Consider the following 17,192-nt stretch of genomic DNA (forward strand, 5'->3'; position numbering starts at 1 on the left):
GAGGACTCCTGATATCTCTAGTAGAATTTTTGGTAATCAGTGGTTTCATCTCTTTTCTGAGTGTATATAACCAGCTTGTCAGGCTCCATCTTAGTGTGCTTCATTCTATAGCTAGAGGACTCCTGATATCTCCAACCATTGTTTTGTCTTTGTGGTCTAGTGCTGTCTTGTTGCTAGCTGGCGCCATCCACTTGAGGTGCTTCCTGTCTTTCCAGTAGCCTACTTGGTGTGTGAAATGCTGACTGCTCATAATCTGCAGATAGTTGTTGACACATCAACCAGACCAAGGGGCAGGGCAATTTGTGACTTGTTTTAGTAATCAGTGGCTGTATTGGGGGTGTCTGCTACACCTCTCCTAGCCAATCAGCATTTACTACAGGGAGGTGAGCTCTCCACCTCTCCTAGCCAATCAGCATTTACTACAGGGAGGTGTGCTCTCCACCTCTCCTAGCCAATCAACATTTACTACAGGGAGGTGAGCTCTACACCTCTCCTAGCCAATCAGCATTTACTACAGGGAGGTGTGCTCTACACCTCTCCTAGCCAATCAGCATTTACTACAGGGAGGTGAGCTCTCCACCTCTGCTAGGCAATCAGCAATTAGTTCTTCAGTCTCCCCTGGTTTCTGCGCGACATCTGTAAGCAGCGACATCTAAGACCATCACTGAAACAAAGACGTTCTGGGAAGTTGTTCAGCCGAGTTGTTCCAGGAAGGAAAGAGAGGAAGGCTGGAGTAGCTTACCTAGTCTCATCTAGATATCTACAGATTCTCATTTTGCTCTTTTGTAGTTTTCTCAACTATGTGTGTGTTTTCTATACCAGTTCGCTTCTAACCCTGTAGGCTTTACAGACGCTCCCTTTGGCTGCAACCATTCTAATTTAGTGTACCCTGCCCGCACAACCACCCATGTGGAATTCCGGGTCTCTGGCAGCGTTTGGAACTGCCGATCAAGAACGCAGAGTTCATCTCAGCTTATGCTGCCCTTCAGTCCCTTGACGGAGATATGGATCACCCCAGAGAACACTGCTACTCCAGCTGCTCTTTCTTCATCTGACTACGTTTTCTCTCATAGTCCGAGAGCATCTGGTCGTCACGGTGGTGGCACAGGGCTACTCATTTCTCCTAAGTGGAGATTATTTTTTCTCCCTCTCTCACTTGTCCACTCAAACTTAACATGATTGTCATCTATCGCCCACCAGGTGCACTTGGAGAGTTCCTCAATGAGCTGGACACCTTGATAAGCTCATTTCCTGACAATGGCTCAACGCTCTTCGTACTTGGCGATTTCAATCTCCCGACGTCTGCCTTCGATTGATTTATTTCCAACTCTCTCTTTCCCCTCCTTGCCTATTGACATCACCCTTTCCCAATCCCCTCCAACTCACAAGGCAGGCAATATGCTTGACCCTCCAACTCACAAGGCAGGCAATATGCTTGACACTCCAACTCACAAGGCAGGCAATATGCTTGACCCTCCAACTCACAAGGCAGGCAATATGCTTGACCCTCCAACTCACAAGGCAGGCAATATGCTTGACACTCCAACTCACAAGGCAGGCAATATGCTTGACACTCCAACTCACAAGGCAGGCAATATGCTTGACCCTCCAACTCACAAGGCAGGCAATATGCTTGACACTCCAACTCACAAGGCAGGCAATATGCTTGACACTCCAGGTCTCTGATCACTACTTTTTTTCCTTTTCTGTCTACCTCTCCTCTAACCCTAGCCACTCAGCCCCTACTCTCTCCTCTTCTATCCTATCATCTCTCCCTTCTGCTAAATCCTTCTCCCTCCGGTTTCCATTCCTCACTTCCCTCATTAACTCATCCCTCCCTGACCACTGGCTGCATCCCCTCTGACTTCAAAATTGCCAGAGCTGCTCCCCTCCTCAAGAAACCAACACTCGACTCATCTGACGTCAAAAACGACAGTCCTGTATCCCTTCTTAATTTTCTTTCCAAAACACTTGAGCATGCTGTCTCTGATCAACTCTCTCGTTATCTCTCTCCGAACGATCTTCTTGACCCTAACCAGTCAGGCTTCAAGACAGGTCACTCAACCGAAACCACTTTTCTCTGTCACGGAGGCTCTCCGCACTGCCAAAGCTGACTCTCTCCTCTGTTCTCATCCTCCTAGATCTATCCGCTGCCTTCAACACCGTGAACCATCAGATCCTCCTCTCCACCCTCTCATGGCTGGGTGTCACAGGCTTTGCACACTCTTGGATTGCTTCTTACCTGGCAGGCCGCTTCTACCAGGTGACGTGGAGAGGATCTGTGTCTGCACCACGTACTCTCACTACTGGTGTCCCCCAGGGCTTGGTTCTAGGCCCTCTCCTCTTCTCTCTATACACCAAGTCACTCGGCTCCATCATATCCTCAAATGTTCTCTCCTATCATTGCTATGTGGATGACACTCAACTACTTTTCTCCTTCCCCCCTTCTGACAGGTGGCGACACGCATCTCTGCGTGCCTGGTAGATATCTCAACTTGGGTGTCGGCCCATCACCTCAAGCTCAACCTCGACAAGACCTCTTCATCACGGTTGACAACTCCAAAGTTTCGCCCTCCCAGAGTGCAAAGAACCTTGGCGTGACCCTGGACAACACCCTGTCGTACTCTGCAAACATCAAAGCAGTGACCTGCTCCTGCAGGTTCATGCTCTACAACATCCGTAGAGTATGACCTTACCTCACACAGGAAGCGGCAAAGGTCCTAATCCAGGCACTTGTCCTCTCCCGTCTGGACTATTGCAACTTGTTCACCTGCCTCACCTAAAGCCCATTCTTGTGGAAAGCTGCTATAGACCACCAAGTGCTAACAGTCAGTATCTGGATAATGTGTGAAATGCTTGATAATGTATGTGATATCAACAGAAATGTATATTTTCTGGGTGATTTAAATATTGACTGGCTTTCAAGCTGCCCACTCAAGAAAAAGTTTCAAACTGTAACTAGTGCCTGCAACCTGGTTCAGGTTATCAGTCAACCTACCGGGGTAGTTACAAACAGCACAGGAACTTAATCATCTTTACTAATGCTGCAGAAATTTGCTTGAAAGCAGTATCCAGATCCATCGGATGTAGTGATCACAATATAGTAGCCATATCTAGGAAAACCAAAGTTCCAAAGGCTGGACCTAATATAGTGTATAAGAGGTCATACAATAAGTTTCGTAGTGATTCCTATGTTGTTGATGTAAATAATATTTGTTGGTCTGTGGTGTGTAATGAGGAGCAACCAGACACTGCACTTGACACATTTATGAAATTGCTTATCCCAGTTACTAATAAGCATGCAGCCATTAAGAAAAATACTGTAAAAACGGTTAAATCCCTGTGGATTGATGAGGAATTGAAGAATTGTATGGTTGAGAGGGATGAGGCAAAAGGAATGGCAAATAAGTCTGGCTGCACAACCGATTGGCAAACATGCTGCAAATTGAGAAATCATGTGACTAAACTGAATAAAAAGAAGAAACTACACTATGAAACAAAGATAAGTGACAAAGAATGATAGTAAAAAGCTTTGTATCCCCTTCAATGAAATGTTGGGCAAAAAGGCAAACTCAGCTCCATCATTCATTGAATCAGATGGCTCATTCATCACAAAACCCACTGATATTGCCAAATACTTTAATGATTTTTTTCATTGGCAAGATTAGCAAACTTAGCAAAACACACCTTACACTGAAACAAAGATAAACGACAAAGAATGATAGTAAAAAGGGTCTGACAACTTGGATGGAAAATTACTGAGGATAATAGCGGACGATATTGCCACTCCTATTTGCCATATCTTCAATCTAAGCCTACTAGAAAGTGTGTGCCCTCAGTCCTGGAGGAAAGCTAAAGTCATTCCCTTACCTAAGAATAGTAAAGCCCCCTTAACTGGCTCAAATAGCCGACCAATCAGCCTGTTAGCAACACTTAACAAAGAGCTGCAGTTAGTTTCAGAATGGGTGGCAAGGAATAAGTTAGTCCTAAATATTTCCAAAACTAAAAGCATTGTATTTGGGACAAATCATTCACTAAACCCTAAACCTCAACTAAATCTTGTACTGAATAATGTGGAAATTGAGCAAGTTGAGGAGACTAAACTGCTTGGAGTAACCCTGGATTGTAAACTGTCATGGTCAAAGCATATTGATACAACAGTAGCTAAGATGGGGAGAAGTATGTCCATAATTAAGCGCTGCTCTGCCTTCTTAACAACACTATCAACAAGTCAGGTCCTACAGGCCCTAGTTTTGTCACACCTGGACTACTGTTCAGTCGTGTGGTCAGGTGCCACAAAGAGAGACTTAGGAAAATTGCAATTGGCTCAGAACAGGGCAGCACGGCTGGCCCTTGGATGTACACAGAGAGCTAACATTAATAATATGCATGTCTATCTCTCCTGGCTCAAAGTGGAGGAGAGATTGACTTCATCACTACTTGTATTTATGAGAGGTATTGACATGTTGAATGAACCAAGCTGTCTGTTTGAACTACTGGCACACAGCTCAGACACCCATGCATACCCCACAAGACATGCCACCAGAGGTCTCTTCACAGTCCCCAAGTCCATAACAGACTATGGGAGGCACACAGTACTACATAGAGCCATGACTACATGGAACTCTATTCCACATCAGGTAACTGATAACTGTTTTTTTTAAAACAGATAATAATACACCTTATGGAACAGCAGGGACTGTGAAGCAACACAAACATAGACACATGCACACACACACACATGATAACATACGCTCTATACACACACGTACACATGGATTTTGTACTGTAGATATGTGGTAGTAGAGTAGGGGCCTGAGGGCACACAGTGTGTTGTGAAATCTGTTATGAATGTATTGGAATGTTTTGAAAATGTATAACTGCCTTCATTTTGCTGGACCCCAGGAAGAGTAGCTGCTGCCTTGGCAACAGATAATGGGGATCCATAATAAATACAAATACAAACTCGCTGTTGGCAGGGCTCCCCGCTTGTGCCATCAAACCCCTGCAACTTATCCAGAACGCAACAGCCCCCCTGATTTTCAACCTTGCCAAGTTCTCTCCCCGCTTCTCTGCACACTCCACTGGCTTCCAGGCGAAGCTCACATCCACTACAAGACCATGGTGCTAGCCTTCCTAGCCTTACCATGGTGCTAGCCTTACTAGCCTTACCATGGTGCTAGCCTTACTAGCCTTACCATGGTGCTAGCCTTCCTAGCCTTACTAGCCTTACCATGGTGCTAGCCTTCCTAGCCTTACCATGGTGCTAGCCTTACTAGCCTTACCATGGTGCTAGCCTTCCTAGCCTTACTAGCCTTACCATGGTGCTAGCCTTCCTAGCCTTACCATGGTGCTAGCCTTCCTAGCCTTACCATGGTGCTAGCCTTACTAGCCTTACCATGGTGTTAGCCTTACCATGGTGCTAGCCTTACCATGGTGCTAGCCTTACTAGCCTTACCATGGTGTTAGCCTTACCATGGTGCTAGCCTTACCATGGTGCTAGCCTTACCATGGTGCTAGCCTTACTAGCCTTACCATGGTGTTAGCCTTACCATGGTGCTAGCCTTACCATGGTGCTAGCCTTACCATGGTGCTAGCCTTACTAGCCTTACCATGGTGTTAGCCTTACCATGGTGCTAGCCTTACCATGGTGCTAGCCTTACTAGCCTTACCATGGTGCTAGCCTTACTAGCCTTACCATTGTGCTAGCCTTACTAGCCTTACCATGGTGCTAGCCTTACTAGCCTTACCATGGTGCTAGCCTTACCATGGTGCTAGCCTTACCATGGTGCTAGCCTTACCATGGTGCTAGCCTTACCATGGTGCTAGCCTTACTAGCCTTACCATGGTGCTAGCCTTACCATGGTGCTAGCCTTACCATGGTGCTAGCCTTCCTAGCCTTACCATGGTGTTAGCCTTACCATGGTGCTAGCCTTACTAGCCTTACTAGCCTTACCATGGTGCTAGCCTTACCATGGTGCTAGCCTTACCATTGTGCTAGCCTTACTAGCCTTACCATGGTGCTAGCCTTACCATGGTGCTAGCCTTACCATTGTGCTAGCCTTACTAGCCTTACCATGGTGCTAGCCTTACTAGCCTTGCTAGCCTTACTAGCCTTACCATGGTGCTAGCCTTACCATGGTGCTAGCCTTACCATGGTGCTAGCCTTACCATGGTGCTAGCCTTCCTAGCCTTACCATGGTGCTAGCCTTACCATGGTGCTAGCCTTACCATGGTGCTAGCCTTACCATGGTGCTAGCCTTACTAGCCTTACCATGGTGCTAGCCTTACTAGCCTTACTAGCCTTACCATGGTGCTAGCCTTACTAGCCTTACTAGCCTTACCATGGTGCTAGCCTTACCATGGTGCTAGCCTTACCATGGTGTTAGCCTTACCATGGTGCTAGCCTTACCATGGTGCTAGCCTTACCATGGTGCTAGCCTTACCATTGTGCTAGCCTTACCATTGTGCTAGCCTTACTAGCCTTACCATGGTGCTAGCCTTACTAGCCTTACTAGCCTTACCATGGTGCTAGCCTTACTAGCCTTACTAGCCTTGCTAGCCTTACTAGCCTTGCTAGCCTTGCTAGCCTTACTAGCCTTACTAGCCTTACCTACAGAACAGCCCCTCCTTACCTCCAGGCCCTAAAACTACACCCCACTTAACCAGCACTTGACCCCCCCAACCCCCCTTCTATCTCTGACAGCTACGTTATTGAGGAAAAATGTCCTTTCTATGCCTTTGATGTGGTTGTCCCACCTACACGTGGTCTGCCACTGCGAGGACGATCAGCTGTCCGTCCTGTCTCCCTGTAGCGCTGTCTTAGGTGTCTCACAGTACGGACATTGCAATTTATTGCCCTGGACACATCTGCAGTCCTCATGCCTCCTTGGAGCATGCCTAAGGCACGTTCTTTTGGTGTTTTTCAGAGTCAGTAGAAAGGCCTCTTTAGTGTCCTAAGTTTTCATAACAGTGACCTTAATTGCCTACCGTCTGTAAGCTGTTAGTGTCTTAACGACCGTTCCACAGGTGCATGTTCATTCATTGTTTATGGTTCATTAAACAAGCATGGGAAACAGTGTTTAAACCCTTTACAATGAAGATCTATGAAGTTGTTTGGATTTTTACGAATTATCTTTGAAAGACAGGGTCCTGAAAAAGGGAAGTTTCTTTTTTTGCTGAGTTTACCTAACTATAACCAGTTATAACTATAACCTAACTATAAACAGTTTAACTATAAGCTAACTATAATCAGTTTAACTATAACCAATTTGAACTATAACCTAACTATAAGCAGTTTAACTATACCCCTAACTATAACCAGTTTAAGTAAGTTTCTTACTTGAAGACATTGTAGAGGCTCATGGGAAGGGTCACAGTGAAGGAACAACCTGGAGATGACATCACAGAAACCAATCAGAACACAACATCCCATCTGAACCAATCACACAGCAAGGTACACCCAACGGACCAATGGGAGCTCACCAAGGATCATGAAAGTGAAGAGGTCTCGGTAGTGGAAGTTCCACCAGATTGGTTCATACCACGTCTCCACGCCAACCATCGCTGTGAAGATGTACACTATAGAGATGGACTGAGAGAGAGAGAGAGAGAGAGAGAAAGAATGAAGGATGAGGGGCCGTGTGTGTGTATTCAATATGTAGGTGTGTAGGTATATATAATAATAGGTAGGTGTGTAGGTATATATAATAATAGGTAGGTGTGTAGGTATATATAATAATAGGTAGGTGTGTAGGTATATATAATAATAGGTAGGTGTGTAGGTATATATAATAATAGGTAGGTGTGTAGGTATATATAATAATAGGTAGGTGTGTAGGTATATATAATAATAGGTAGGTGTGTAGGTATATATAATAATAGGTAGGTGTGTAGGTATATATAATAATAGGTAGGTGTGTAGGTATATATAATAATAGGTAGGTGTGTAGGTATATATAATAATAGGTAGGTGTGTAGGTATATATAATAATAGGTAGGTGTGTAGGTATATATAATAATAGGTAGGTGTGTAGGTATATATAATAATAGGTAGGTGTGTAGGTATATATAATAATAGGTAGGTGTGTAGGTATATATAATAATAGGTAGGTGTGTAGGTATATATAATAATAGGTAGGTGTGTAGGTATATATAATAATAGGTAGGTGTGTAGGTATATATAATAATAGGTAGGTGTGTAGGTATATATAATAATACAGTGAGGGAAAAAAGTATTTGATCCCTGCTGATTTTGTACGTTGCCCACTGACAAAGACATGATCAGTCTATAATTTTAATGGTAGGTTTATTTGAACAGTGAGAGACAGAATAACAACAAAAAAAATCCAGAAAACGCATGTCAAAAATATTATAAATTGATTTGCATTTTAATGAGGGAAATAAGTATTTGACCCCTCTGCAAAAACATGACTTAGTACTTGGTGGCAAAACCCTTGTTGGCAATCACAGAGGTCAGACGTTTCTTGTAGTTGGCCACCGGTTTGCACACATCTCAGGAGGGATTTTGTCCCACTCCTCTTTGCAGATCTTCTCCAAGTCATTAAGGTTTCGAGCCTGACGCTTTGGCAACTCGAACCTTCAGCTCCCTCCACATATTTTCTATGGGATCAAGGTCTGGAGACTGGCTAGGCCACCCAGGACCTTAATGTGCTTCTTCTTGAGCCACTCCTTTGTTGCCTTGGCCATGTGTTTTGGGTCATTGTCATGCTGGAATACCCATCCACGACCCATTTTCAATGCCCTGGCTGAGGGAAGGAGGTTCTCACCAAGATTTGACGGTACATGGCGCCGTCCATCGTCCCCTTTGATGCGGTGAAGTTGTCCTGTCCCCTTAGCAGAAAAAACACCCCCAAAGCATAATGTTTCCACCTCCATGTTTGACGGTGGGGATGGTGTTCTTGGGGTCATAGGCAGCATTCCTCCTCCTCCAAACACGGTGAGTTGAGTTGATGCCAAAGAGCTCGATTTTGGTCTCATCTGACCACAACACTTTCACCCAGTTCTCCTCTGAATCATTCAGATGTTCATTGGCAAACTTCAGACGGGCTTGTATTTGTGCTTTCTTGAGCAGGGGGGACATTGCGGGCGCTGCAGGATTTCAGTCCTTCACGGCGTAGTGTGTTACCAATTGTTTTCTTGGTGACTATGGTCCCAGCTGCCTTGAGATCATTGACAAGATCCTCCTGTGTAGTTCTGGGCTGATTCCTCACCGTTCTCATGATCATTGCAACTCCACGAGGTGAGATCTTACATGGAGCCCCAGGCCGAGGGAGATTCACTGTTCTTTTGTGTTTCTTCCATTTGCGAATAATCGCACCAACTGTTGTCACCTTCTCACCAAGCTGCTTGACGATGGTCTTGTAGCCCATTCCAGCCTTGTGTAGGTCTACAATCTTGTCCCTGACATCATTGGAGAGCTCTTTGGTCTTGGCTATGGTGGAGAGTTTGGAATCTGATTGATTGATTGGTTCTGTGGACAGGTGTCTTTTATACAGGTAACAAACTGAGATTAGGAGCACTCCTTTCAAGAGTGTGCTCCTAATCTCAGCTCGTTACCTGTATAAAAGACACCTGGGAGCCAGAAATCTTTCTGATTGAGAGGGGGTCAAATACTTATTTCCCTCATTAAAATGCAAATCAATTTATAACATTTTTGACATGCGTTCTTCTGGATGTCTTTGTTATTATTCTGTCTCTCACGTTCAAATAAACCTACCATTAAAATTATAGACTGATCATTTCTTTGTCAGTGGGCAAACGTACAAAAATCAGCAGGGGATCAAATACTTTTTCCCTCACTGTATGTAGGTGTAGGTATATATAATAATAGGTAGGTGTGTAGGTATATATAATAATAGGTAGGTGTGTAGGTATATATAATAATAGGTAGGTGTGTAGGTATATATAATAATAGGTAGGTGTGTAGGTATATATAATAATAGGTAGGTGTGTAGGTATATATAATAATAGGTAGGTGTGTAGGTATATATAATAATAGGTAGGTGTGTAGGTATATATAATAATAGGTAGGTGTGTAGGTATATATAATAATAGGTAGGTGTGTAGGTATATATAATAATAGGTAGGTGTGTAGGTATATATAATAATAGGTAGGTGTGTAGGTATATATAATAATAGGTAGGTGTGTAGGTATATATAATAATAGGTAGGTGTGTAGGTATATATAATAATAGGTAGGTGTGTAGGTATATATAATAATAGGTAGGTGTGTGGGTATATATAATAATAGGTAGGTGTGTGGGTATATATAATAATAGGTAGGTGTGTGGGTATATATAATAATAGGTAGGTGTGTGGGTATATATAATAATAGGTAGGTGTGTGGGTATATATAATAGGTAGGTGTGTGGGTATATATAATAATAGGTAGGTGTGTGGGTATATATAATAATAGGTAGGTGTGTGGGTATATATAATAATAGGTAGGTGTGTAGGTATATAATAATATGTAGGTGTGTAGGTATATATAATAATAGGTAGGTGTGTAGGTATATATAATAATAGGTAGGTGTGTGAGGTATATATAATAATAGGTAGGTGTGTAGGTATATATAATAATAGGTAGGTGTGTAGGTATATATAATAATAGGTAGGTGTGTAGGTATATATAATAATAGGTAGGTGTGTAGGTATATATAATAATAGGTAGGTGTGTAGGTATATATAATAATAGGTAGGTGTGTAGGTATATATAATAATAGGTAGGTGTGTAGGTATATATAATAATAGGTAGGTGTGTAGGTATATATAATAATAGGTAGGTGTGTAGGTATATATAATAATAGGTAGGTGTGTAGGTATATATAATAATAGGTAGGTGTGTGGGTATATATAATAATAGGTAGGTGTGTAGGTATATATAATAATAGGTAGGTGTGTGGGTATATATAATAATAGGTAGGTGTGTGGGTATATATAATAATAGGTAGGTGTGTGGGTATATATAATAATAGGTAGGTGTGTAGGTATATATAATAATAGGTAGGTGTAGGGGTATATATAATAATAGGTAGGTGTGTAGGTATATATAATAATAGGTAGGTGTGAGGTATATATAATAACAGGTAGGTGTGTAGGTATATATAATAATAGGTAGGTGCAGGTACATATAATAATAGGTAGGTGTGTAGGTATATATAATAACAGGTAGGTGTGTAGGTATATATAATAATAGGTAGGTGTGTAGGTATATATAATAATAGGTAGGTGTGTAGGCATATATAATAATAGGTAGGTGTGTGGGTATATATAATAATAGGTAGGTGTGTGGCATATATAATAATAGGTAGGTGTGTGGGTATATATAATAATAGGTAGGTGTGTGGGTATATATAATAATAGGTAGGTGTGTTGGTATATATAATAATAGGTAGGTGTGTAGGTATATATAATAATAGGTAGGTGTGTAGGTATATATAATAATAGGTAGGTGTGTGGTATATATAATAATAGGTAGGTGTGTAGGTATATATAATAATAGGTAGGTGTGTAGGTATATATAATAACAGGTAGGTGTGTAGGTATATATAATAATAGGTGCAGGTGTGAGGATATATAATAATAGGTGAGGTGTGTAGGTATATATAATAACAGGTAGGTGTGTAGGTATATATAATAACAGGTAGGTGTGTAGGTATATATAATAATAGGTAGGTGTGTAGGTATATATAATAATAGGTAGGTGTAGGGGGTATATATAATAATAGGTAGGTGTGTAGGTATATATAATAATAGGTAGGTGTGTGAGGTATATATAATAATAGGTAGGTGTGTAGGTATATATAATAATAGGTAGGTGTGTAGGTATATATAATAATAGGTAGGTGTGTGGGTATATATAATAACAGGTAGGTGTGTAGGTATATATAATAACAGGTAGGTGTGTAGGTATACATAATAATAGGTAGGTGTAGGGTATATATAATAATAGGTAGGTGTGTAGGTATATATAATAATAGGTAGGTGTGTAGGTATATATAATAATAGGTAGGTGTGTAGGTATATATAATAATAGGTAGGTGTGTAGGTATATATAATAATAGGTAGGTGTGTAGGTATATATAATAATAGGTAGGTGTGTAGGTATATATAATAATAGGTAGGTGTGTGGTTATATATATAATAGGTAGGTGTGTAGGTATATATAATAATAGGTAGGTGTGTAGGTATATATAATAATAGGTAGGTGTGTAGGTATATATAATAATAGGTAGGTGTGTAGGTATATATAATAATAGGTAGGTGTGTAGGTATATATAATAATAGGTAGGTGTGTAGGTATATATAATAATAGGTAGGTGTGTAGGTATATATAATAATAGGTAGGTGTGTAGGTATATATAATAATAGGTAGGTGTAGGTATATATAATAATAGGTAGGTGTGTGGGTATATATAATAATAGGTAGGTGTGTAGGTATATATAATAATAGGTAGGTGTGTGGGTATATATAATAATAGGTAGGTGTGTGGGTATATATAATAATAGGTAGGTGTGTAGGGTATATAATAATAGGTAGGTGTGTGGGTATATATAATAATAGGTAGGTGTGTGGTATATATAATAATAGGTAGTGTGTGTAGGTATATATAATAATAGGTAGGTGTGTAGGTATATATAATAATAGGTAGGTGTGTAGGGTATATATAATAATAGGTAGGTGTGTAGGTATATATAATAATAGGTAGTGTGTAGGTATATATAATAATAGGTAGGTGTGTAGGTATATATAATAATAGGTAGGTGTGTAGGTATATATAATAATAGGTAGGTGTGTAGGGTATATATAATAATAGGTAGGTGTGTAGGTATATATAATAATAGGTAGGTGTGTAGGTATATATAATAATAGGTAGGTGTGTAGGTATATATAATAATAGGTAGGTGTGTAGGTATATATAATAATAGGTAGGTGTGTAGGTATATATAATAATAGGTAGGTGTGTAGGTATATATAATAATAGGTAGGTGTGTAGGTATATATAATAATAGGTAGGTGTGTAGGTATATATAATAATAGGTAGGTGTGTAGGTATATATAATAATAGGTAGGTGTGTAGGTATATATAATAATAGGTAGGTGTGTAGGTATATATAGTAATAGGTAGGTGTGTAGGTATAATAATAGGTAGGTGTGTAGGTATATATAATAATATGTAGGTGTGTAGGTATATATAATAATAGGTAGGTGTGTAGGTATATATAATAATAGGTAGGTGTGTAGGTATATATAATAATAGGTAGGTGTGTAGGTATATATAATAATAGGTAGGTGTGTAGGTATATATAATAATAGGTAGGTGTGTAGGTATATATAGTAATATGTAGGTGTGTAGGTATAATAATAGGTAGGTGTGTAGGTATATATAATAATAGGTGTAGGATATGTAATAGGTAGGTGTAGGTATAATAATAATGTAGGTGTGTAGGTATATATAATAATAGGTAGGTGTGTAGGTATATATAATAATATGTAGGTGTGTAGGTATATATAATAATAGGTAGGTGTGTAGGTATATATAATAATAGGTAGGTGTGTAGGTATATATAATAATAGGTAGGTGTGTAGGTATATATAATAATAGGTAGGTGTGTAGGTATATAAATAATAATAGGTAGGTGTGTAGGATATATAATAATAGGTAGGTGTGTAGGTATATATAATAATAGGTAGGTGTGTAGGTATATATAATAATAGGTAGGTGTGTAGGTATATATAATAATAGGTAGGTGTGTAGGTATATATAATAATAGGTAGGTGTGTAGGTATATATAATAATAGGTAGGTGTAGTTATATATAATAATAGGGGTAGGTATATATAATAATAGGTGTGTAGGTATATATAATAATAGGTAGGTGTGTAGGTATATATAATAATAGGTAGGTGTGTAGGTATATATAATAATAGGTGTGAGGTATATATAATAATAGGTAGGTGTGTAGGTATATATAATAATATGTAGGTGTGTAGGTATATATAATAATATGTAGGTGTGTAGGTATATAATAATAGGTAGGTGTGTAGGTATATATAATAATAGGTAGGTGTGTAGGTATATATATCATAGGTAGGTGTGTAGGTATATAATAATAGGTAGGTGTGTAGGCATATATAATAATAGGTAGGTGTGTAGGTATACATAATAATAGGTAGGTGTGTAGGTATATATAATAATATGTAGGTGTGTAGGTATATATAATAATAGGTAGGTGTGTAGGTATATATAATAATAGGTAGGTGTGTAGGTATATATAATAATAGGTAGGTGTGTAGGTATATATAATAATATGTAGGTGTGTAGGTATATATAATAATAGGTAGGTGTGTAGGTAAATATAATAATATGTAGGTGTGTAGGTATATATAATAATAGGTAGGTGTGTAGGTATATATAATAATAGGTAGGTGTGTAGGTATATATCATAATAGGTAGGTGTGTAGGTATATATAATAATAGGTAGGTGTGTAGGTATATATAATAATAGGTAGGTGTGTAGGTATATATAATAATAGGTAGGTGTGTAGGTATATATAATAATAGGTAGGTGTGTAGGTATACATAATAATAGGTAGGTGTGTAGGTATATATAATAATATGTAGGTGTGTAGGTATATATAATAATAGGTAGGTGTGTAGGTATATATAATAATAGGTAGGTGTGTAGGTATATATAATAATACAGTGAGGGAAAAAAGTATTTGATCCCCTGCTGATTTTGTACGTTTGCCCACTGACAAAGACATGATCAGTCTATAATTTTAATGGTAGGTTTATTTGAACAGTGAGAGACAGAATAACAACAAAAAAATCCAGAAAAACGCATGTCAAAAATATTATAAATTGATTTGCATTTTAATGAGGGAAATAAGTATTTGACCCCTCTGCAAAACATGACTTAGTACTTGGTGGCAAAACCCTTGTTGGCAATCACAGAGGTCAGACGTTTCTTGTAGTTGGCCACCCGGTTTGCACACATCTCAGGAGGGATTTTGTCCCACTCTCTTGCAGATCTTCTCCAAGTCATTAAGGTTTCGAGCCTGACGTTTGGCAACTCCGAACCTTCAGCTCCCTCCACAGATTTTCCTATGGGATTAAGGTCTGGAGACTGGCTAGGCCACTCCAGGACCTTAATGTGCTTCTTCTTGAGCCACTCCTTTGTTGCCTTGGCCATGTGTTTTGGGTCATTGTCATGCTGGAATACCCATCCACGACCCATTTTCAATGCCCTGGCTGAGGGAAGGAGGTTCTCACCAAGATTTGACGGTACATGGCGCCGTCCATCGTCCCTTTGATGCGGTGAAGTTGTCCTGTCCCCTTAGCAGAAAAACACCCCCAAAGCATAATGTTTCCACCTCCATGTTTGACGGTGGGGATGGTGTTCTTGGGGTCATAGGCAGCATTCCTCCTCCTCCAAACACGGTGAGTTGAGTTGATGCCAAAGAGCTCGATTTTGGTCTCATCTGACCACAACACTTTCACCCAGTTCTCCTCTGAATCATTCAGATGTTCATTGGCAAACTTCAGACGGGCTTGTATTTGTGCTTTCTTGAGCAGGGGGACATTGCGGGCGCTGCAGGATTTCAGTCCTTCACGGCGTAGTGTGTTACCAATTGTTTTCTTGGTGACTATGGTCCCAGCTGCCTTGAGATCATTGACAAGATCCTCCTGTGTAGTTCTGGGCTGATTCCTCACCGTTCTCATGATCATTGCAACTCCACGAGGTGAGATCTTACATGGAGCCCCAGGCCGAGGGAGATTCACTGTTCTTTTGTGTTTCTTCCATTTGCGAATAATCGCACCAACTGTTGTCACCTTCTCACCAAGCTTCTTGACGATGGTCTTGTAGCCCATTCCAGCCTTGTGTAGGTCTACAATCTTGTCCCTGACATCCTTGGAGAGCTCTTTGGTCTTGGCCATGGTGGAGAGTTTGGAATCTGATTGATTGATTGGTTCTGTGGAGGTGTCTTTTATACAGGTAACAAACTGAGATTAGGAGCACTCCCTTTAAGAGTGTGCTCCTAATCTCAGCTCGTTACCTGTATAAAAGACACCTGGGAGCCAGAAATCTTTCTGATTGAGAGGGGGTCAAATACTTATTTCCCTCATTAAAATGCAAATCAATTTATAACATTTTTGACATGCGTTCTTCTGGATGTCTTTGTTATTATTCTGTCTCTCACTGTTCAAATAAACCTACCATTAAAATTATAGACTGATCATTTCTTTGTCAGTGGGCAAACGTACAAAATCAGCAGGGGATCAAATACTTTTTTCCCTCACTGTATGTAGGTGTGTAGGTATATATAATAATAGGTAGGTGTGTAGGTATATATAATAATAGGTAGGTGTGTAGGTATATATAATAATAGGTAGGTGTGTAGGTATATATAATAATAGGTAGGTGTGTAGGTATATATAATAATTAGGGCTGTCAAAAATAGTGCGTTAACGACGTTAATTAGTTGTTTGCTGTTAATTATGTCAATTTTTTTAACGCATTTCACGCATGCGCAGTGTGACAAATTATTCAGGTCAGGAAAGTGGTTGGGAGCTAGAGGCGAGATGGAGCAAGGTGAGCAAAGTGGGCCTATTGACGGATTCAAATATAAAAAGAATGATGATAGTACAGTTAACAAGTACAAGGTTATTTGCAAGATTTGTAAGAAGGAGTTTCAATTTCACCGGAGCTGTTCAAGCTTGAAGTACCATGTCAACGCCAAACATGCGTTGCTGGGCAGTCAGATTCAGCAAGTGGTTTGCGCCAGACCACGCTGAATGTTTGCAGGCAATTAACAAAATCAACCTCAGATAATTTGATATCTAGCCACTCCTGCAACCACTGTTCCTCGTGAACGACTTTTCTCAGTTGCAGGTCACATTGTGAACAAGAAAAGGTCAGCTTTACTTTCAGAAAATGTGAACAAGTTAGTTTGCCTCAGCAACTGGCTGAAAGATGATGAAGCTCAGTAGATTTGAAAGGTGATGTTCAAACAAAAGACCAGTTTCAGTGCAACATGTTATAGTAGTTAGCAACTGGATTTTTGAGCAACTGGATTAAAGAATGGAGGAAAAGGTAAAAGATTGTTCTTTGGTTTGATTTAAAAGTTTTATTGAAAATGTTTTTTTCCACAGATGACTCAAATTG

The 17,192-nt window shown here is 40.0% G+C and overlaps 1 pseudogene; it reads right to left on the bottom strand.

Annotated features, from left to right (window-relative positions):
• The window catches only part of LOC121563058, a 65,502-nt pseudogene that overhangs the window by 4,940 nt on the left and 43,370 nt on the right, over window positions 1-17,192 (bottom strand).

Source organism: Coregonus clupeaformis, unplaced genomic scaffold (genome assembly GCF_020615455.1).
Source record: "Coregonus clupeaformis isolate EN_2021a unplaced genomic scaffold, ASM2061545v1 scaf0301, whole genome shotgun sequence".
In the NCBI taxonomy this organism is placed as follows: Eukaryota; Metazoa; Chordata; class Actinopteri; order Salmoniformes; family Salmonidae; genus Coregonus; species Coregonus clupeaformis.